Raw genomic sequence first — 7,514 nt, 5'->3', positions numbered from 1 at the left:
TGACAGGGTTGTGGTTAGCAGGTCTAGGGTGTATTACGTCATTGTTCTTGTTGTTAAGTGCCATCACGTTGTTTCTGACTCATAGCGACTCTGTATAGGGATTCTGAGGCTTTAAATCTTTGCAGGAGCAGAAAGCCCCATCTTTCTCCTACTTTGCAACATTTGCTGTTGTTAAATGTTGTCGAGTCAGTTCATAACAACCCTGAATAGAGACTCCAAGGAGTGGCTAGTGAGTTTGAACACCGACCTTATGGTTCAAACCGACCTTCAGCACCACACCAGGACATTAGGCAGTTTTTAAAGCTCCCTCTACCTCCAAGCCAAACTAACCCTTTGCTGTCAAGTTGCTTCCAACTCATGGCAACCCATGTGACATATAAAATAACAGCTTTATAAGGTGTTCTTGGTTGTAATCTACAGAGGCAGATCACCAGACCTTTCTTCTATAGAGCCACTGATTGAGTCCAAATAACCAACCTATAACTTAGTCATTGAGTGCAAACTTTGCAACCCAGGGATTTGTACTACCAGGTGATTCTAATGGGCCGCCATTCGCTAACACAGACACAAAGGGCTAAACAAACATCATGAAAGAACAATCACAGAAACAAACTTGGTAAAGACCAGTCTAAGAAAATATATTACGGCCTAGTCCACTGGCACCAAACTTTTAAGTTATATTCATCTACATTTAATTATCAACCTCTCCCATGATTGACTCCATGTTGTTGTTGTGTGTCCTCAAATTGATTTTGCCTTCTAGTGACCTCCTGGGCCTCATAGAATTTTCTTGGCTGTAACCTTTATAGAAGCAGATCTCCAGGTATTTCCTCTGTGGAGTGGCTCGGTTGGTTCAAACTGCCAATCTTCCATTTAGCACTAGATTGCTTAACCATTAACCCCACCATTGTGGCTGTTGTATAGTGCAGGACCCTGTATAGTACTTAGAATGCAAAGTTCATGACCCTTTGTTGTCTCTCTTTCTTTACAATTTTATTCTAGTCACTAATCTAACACCTGCTTAGGCCCTCAGGACTAGAGGACAAAGTACTTAGTTCACCCTCTTCATTCCATGCTCTTCAAACCTCCAGCTACCTCTTCATGCTCCATAAATGCTGCTTCTCAAACTGTACCCAGAAAATAAAAATGAGCAACAGAGAACACCCTCCATTTAAGCACCACACTCTCCACTAACTTCCACCTGAACTGATGCTCTCTCTGCACGTCCAATGACCCAGATAAGGTTTCCCTCCTCCTGCACACAGAATCCCATCCCCTTCACCCTCCTCAGGGATCTCACTGTATTAATGGCTCCTGTGGGTTAATGCGCCAGACTACAAAGTAATTTGAACTGCAAGGTTGGTGGTTCAAGCTTACCAGCTGCTCCTCAGAAACCCTGTCAGTACAGGGTTGCTATGGGTCGGAACCGACTCGAAGACACTTAACAACAACAACACCCAGCTCTATGTCTTCAGTTTCTTCCACTTTACTGTATCTTCCCATTTACATTCAAACATCATAACCGCAAAACAAAGAAAAATCTACCTAAACCTTACTTCCCTTCCAGTTACCCCGTCTCTCTACTAAATTACCCACCTCAAACAAATTTCCTGAAAGATTGTCTATATTCATTATTCTCATTTCCTCCCAACCCACTAGTTCCTCATCCTACTCCAGTTTGGCTTTTGACCATCACCTTCACTGAAGAACAAGCTGATTGGTCCAATGGGCACTGATCAGACCTTTTCTAACCTTACTTACCAGCATCATTGTTGACCTCTCTTATTGTGGATACACTTCCCTTGGCTTCCACTCTCAGGACATTGACTACCACCATGATTTTCTGTCTTCTTTGATGGGCTCATCTCCTCTACATGAATTTAAACATGAGAGCTCTTCAAGATTTTATGTTAAGCCCACACACCTTAAAATCGCTATAATTCTTTCCCAGGTGATTTGCCCATGCTCATTCGTACAGCATTCAACCACTTTCTAATAGCTGTGAAATGTATGTCTTCTTCTCAGAGTTCTAGAACATTATGTCCAACTTACCTACTCAACATGACACTTGGCTGCCACACAAGCACCTCAAAAGAGTGATCAAAACAAAAAACATTATATACTCCAAAACTGACCTTCCACCAGTGCCCTTATCTCAGTGAAAGCATCCACATTCAACCCATGGTGTGGACCAGAAATCTGGGGTCAACACTGGTACTAACTTCTACTTAATGCCCCAAATTGAACCACTATCCAATCCTATTGACTGCATTTCTTTAGAATCTGTCTACTTCTCTCTGTGTCCAGTTAATCCACTCTAATCTAATCTATGATCACCTCTCCCTAGCAGCCCATTGTCATCACCTGGACTTTTCGTTGTCATCGTTCCATTTCAGTCCATTTTTCACAGCCAGATATTATTTTGAAAATATAAATATAATTGTATCACCCACTTGCTTAATGTTCTTCAAAGGGTTCACATTGTCCATGGGGTAAGCCATGAAGCTGTTTGCCTGTCCTGGAAAATACCTCTTGTATTTTCACCAACTTCTTGAGCTCTTTCCTTTCACACTCGTCTTGACTCTGAGCCTGCCAGTCATTCTGGTCTTCTTTTCTTTTTGAAAATAATGTTTTCCTGAGTTTTTGGTTGAAAGTTTATGTAAGTCAGGTTCCCACTTAACCACTACCATACTAATTGTAACATTAGATACATTTATTACAATGTGTCAATATTTTCTTTAATTGGGTTGTTTGTTCCATTTCCAGTACTCTTGTCGTCCTGCCTCCTTATCTTCTCATGTTTGCATTTGAATAATTTTTGACCTTCTGGTCTCATGCAGATAGTTCCTAAATGAAGCACCCATCTTACAGGTAATATCTTTTATTTTGTGTGCCACTGTACTGTTTCACTAACAGATAGTCTCAGGGGATAGGCTCAGTTACAGGTTAAGTAGCGTGGCAGGGTGATAGTCTCAGAGAGTATTCTGTTCTCTGCTCTTCCTGTTTTTGTTTTTAAGATTTGGGTTCTCCCCCAACTTTTTCCCCCATTCTATCTAGAACCATCGATTGTGGCCCTGGTCAGAATAAGTGGGGGCAGTTGGGCACTATCCAGTTTTTTTTTTTTTCGTTATCCCACGAGACTGTTTTCAAACTCACGAGAATATGTTTTCAAACTGAAGTGTTCAAACCCAGAAAACCAATTTTGAAAGATATTTATGTCTGAGACGTGTATGTATTTGTGTCTTCAATGGATATACATGTGTTTCTGAGCCGTATTTGTAAGTTCTGTCTTATTTGGGATACTGCTGCTATAACAGAAATATCACAAGTTGATATTTAACAAACCGAAGTTTAATCTCTCACATTCAGGAGACTGGAAGTCTGAATTTAGAACTTCAGCTCTGGGAAAAGGTCCTTTGTCTTCTTTCAGCATCTGAAGGATGTGATCACAATCCAGCATTCCTTGGAGCCCTACATGTGTCTTAGCATCAACATTTCCCTAGGAACTTCACAATGCAGAGACCCCGGGTCCTATGGATGCACTTCATTCCTGGGTTTGGTTTCTTGGTGGTAGTAGGTCCCTCTTTCTCAGCTTGTTTCTCTCTCAAAAGATAAAAAGGTATTGCAGCCCACACCTCTGGGAATCTCCCTCATATTGGTCCAGGGTTGTGATGGGGTTAGGGTGTTACAACCCTGTTTCTGAAATTTTAGTATTAATAAATTTGAAATAATAAAAAAATCTGGGTTTTTATTTGCTGTTTTTGTATTGTTTCTGATGTTCCATTAATTTTTTAAAATTTGTTCTTACATTGTTTTCCTGAACTCTCTTAGAGTTTTGTATGATTTTCTTCAATTTTTTATGGTTTCCTTGGTCTCCTTCTTAAATTGCTTAAAGGACCTAAGGATAAATCTTCTGAATTCCTTATTAGGTAGCTCCATAGTATTTCTTTCTCCAGAGGATTTTCTTGTTCTGTGCGTTGGCCACTTTTTGAGCTATCTTGCTTGTCCTGTTTTGTGAATGTGTGTGTGATGTGAAATTGTTTGTTGTCTTGTCTGAGACATGGTGGTTTTATTGGATTAATGTGTCGATTGCGCTGGTTCGATTCACCCTGATTTTTTTGTTTTATTTTAATATACCAGAGAAACAGGGTGGATATACTACTCTGTTTCTAGTTTGGCAACACTGGAGGGCTCGCCATCTGTGTCTCAGTGGATTTGGTAGCAAGTGAGAGTGTGGACGTGAGTGTCTGAATGCTGGTCAAGTATAGCAGCTGAAGGGAGGCTGCTTGGGTATTGGTCACTGTCTGCTGTCAGTCTAGTGCTGCTCAAGTGGATGGTGGCATTTGCTCCCAACTGATTTGGGTAATAAAGAGGGGACAAAGGGCGGGAAAAGAGGAAGAAAAAAATTAGAAAAAAAAAACAAAGACAATGGACAATGGAGAGGGAAGACACAAAAAGAAAGAAAAATTAGTAGATAAGAGAGAAAGAAAACAATCAAAACGGGCACAGTATTGGAGCAAGTGTTAGCTGCCAAACGCAGCTGTGGCAGGAATGTGGTGCTTGCTCTGTGGGAAGGCACACTGTTAAACGCAGAAGGTCTGGGTTGGGTGCTGCTGGATACAAAGGTGATGGGGCAGGAAGCCTGCTGCACGGTACCAAGAAAAATAAAAGGGGGAGAAGAGGAAGGACATTTTAAAAACAAGGTGGAGGAGAAGAGAGAAAAGCTAAGGAGAAAGGGGAAAAGGAAAGGAAAAAGAAAAACAAAAAAGTGGCACCCTCCTGGCACCAGGGTCCCAAATGTTAGCTGCCCAGCAGGGATCCAGCATGAACACAGGTCGCTCCATGGGTATGAACGCTGCCATCCCTGCAGGGGAGGGTTGGGCACTGCTGACCCCGGAAGTGGGAGGGGATGAGCACCCACTCCATGGGATCAAGGAAACAGAAAAATGGGGGTGGGGAGAGAAAAGAAAAGTATGTGAAAGCTAAGAGAAGGAGGAAGAGAGAGAGATAAGAAGGAAAAAATAGAGAAAAGAAATAATAATAATAATAATAAGTAGCTTTATCCTGACAAAGGTGTCTCCATCAAACGGCTTCATCGGGGAACAGCACACCCTGGGAGTGTATACTGCAGACAGGGGAGGGTTGTAGGCGGACACCACTGATTGAGCAGCCATGGGGAGTGGGCATGCACTCTGTGGGATCAATAACAAACAAACAAAAAAGGGTGAGGGGAAAAAGACAAGGAAAAAATGAAGGAGAAGAGGAAAGAACTAGGAAGAAGGATAAAGAAAAAACAGCACTGTACTGGCAGTGGAGGTACGGTGGCCAGGCCAGGCCACACTTCTGATCTCCGGGAGTCTGTGCACGCTACCGAGGTGGGGTGGGGAGGATCACATCCTTTTTGAGTACCAATAATCAGTGTGAGTGCTGGTGCAGTCCTGGGACAGTGGAGCTGGTTTTCTGATCTCTGCTGTGATCAGAGTGCTGCTTACAATCATTCAAGCTGCCCGTGCTGAGCTGGTTAGCAGTTTACTGCTCCTTATGACTCTTCTGTGGCACTGTAGGATCAACACTGGATTGTGAACCCTGAGATCTGCAGTTCAAACCCACCAGCTGCTGCTTGGAAATCCTATATAGGGTCATCATGGGCCAGAACTAACTCTATGGTACTTAACAACAGCATGCCTCCTCTTGAGTCCTTGTGTGGCCTGGTAAGATAAGCACTGGACTACTAACCACAATATCAACAGTAAAAGCCCACCAACCACTCTTAGAAATCTTATATGGGATCACTAAGAGTCAAAATCGACTCGATGGCACACAATAACAACAACACCACCTCCTTATTCATTTTTCATTCTGTCTCTGCCTCTCATCAGTATTTGATCCACTGCTTTATCCTTTCCTTTGAAATCTGGCTTCCAGGATCCATTTCACTGGTTTTCAAGGCTTTGTTATAGAGTGTCTGTATCCGCCTGGTTTGCCATCATAAGGCCACTCTCCTTACTTAAAAAATTTCGGACTGACTTTTGTAGGAAAAATTTCTGTCGCACACCCTGGTGATGCAGCAGCCTAGCGCTTTGCTGCCAACTGGACGGCCCGGCACTGCATGACAGAAAGAGGCAACCTGTCTCTGCAAAGACTCACAACCCTGTTAACTCCGCGAGGCAGCTCCACCCAGCTCAACTCTGCCCCACAGCGTTGCTATGAGTCAGAACCAACCCATAGTCAGTGGGCTTGGTAACTTCTCCTGAGAACACTAGAGGGCACTCTTCTCCATAGCGCTCTTTTCAGTGCTGATTCAGGAGTCCTGGGGTGGCGCTGTAGATAAGCACTGGACAACGAAGTAGCTTTGAACTGCAAGGTCGGCAGTTCAAACTCACCAGACACTCCTCGGAAAACCCCAAAGTTGCTATGCATTGGAATCGACAATATTTAACAACAACAACATCTCTGGTTGCTGATGTAAGTGGTGAGACTTGATTTTCCTGTAGTGAAAGTGGGGGCCTCTCTGTCTTCCCCTTATCCCACTGTGGGCATGGAGCAGTCGTTTCCCTCTGTGTTGACTGAATGTCCCTTTGTCCTGCGGCCTTTGCAGCTCCACTCAGTCCTAGGGCCTGTTCGTCTTGGCCTCAGAGAGATTCAACAGACTATCTTGCAATGCCATGATCTTCCTTTACTCCCAATTGTGTGGTCCACAAACTCCCACGCCCGATCTGTACTGCCTTAAAAATTGGTCTATTGCTTCCTCAGATTATCAGATTATGCTTTCAGTGAACTTTTGGGGGTGTTGCCCAACTCTGCCCCAACCCTGTGATGTTAGTGGAGCTGATGTTAGTGAGAAGTCTCGCTGCTTCTGGCCTATCCCTACGCCTCCTCTCCCTGGTTCTGAATTTATGCCAACTCTGTATCATTGCTGATGTCCGCTGGATCTTGGCTGAAAGCAGAGGATATCAGAAAGATGTTTACCTGTGTTTTATTGACTACGCAAAGGCTTTTGATTGTGTGGCTCATGACAAGCTATGGACAATATTGTGAAGTATGAGTATTCCAGAACACTTAATTCTGCTCATGAGGAATCTGTACATGGACCAAGAGGCAGTTGTTCGAACAGAACATGGGAATACTTCTTGTTGTTGTTAAGTGCTGTCGAGTCAATGCCGACCCAGAGTGACCCTGTATAAGGTGTCCAAGGAGCATCTGGTGAGCTTGAACCACCGACCTTGCAGTTCAAATGGCTTTGCAGTCCAGCACATTAACTCACATCTCCACACTAGGACTCCATGGGAACACTGGATGGTTTAAAATTAAGAAAGGTGTATAACAGGCTTGTATGCTTTCACCATACTTATTCAACATGTATGCTGAGCAAATAATCCGAGAAGCTGGGTTGTATCAAGAAAACTGTGGCATCAGGATTGGAGGAAGACTCATTAAACACCTGCGATATGCAGATGATGCAACCTTGCTTGCTGAAAGTGAAGAGGACTTAAAACATTTACTGATGAAGATCA

The sequence above is a fragment of the Chrysochloris asiatica genome, unplaced genomic scaffold (genome assembly GCF_000296735.1).
Source record: "Chrysochloris asiatica unplaced genomic scaffold, ChrAsi1.0 scaffold00012, whole genome shotgun sequence".
Taxonomy (NCBI): Eukaryota; Metazoa; Chordata; class Mammalia; order Afrosoricida; family Chrysochloridae; genus Chrysochloris; species Chrysochloris asiatica.
This window is presented reverse-complemented; position numbering follows the sequence as displayed.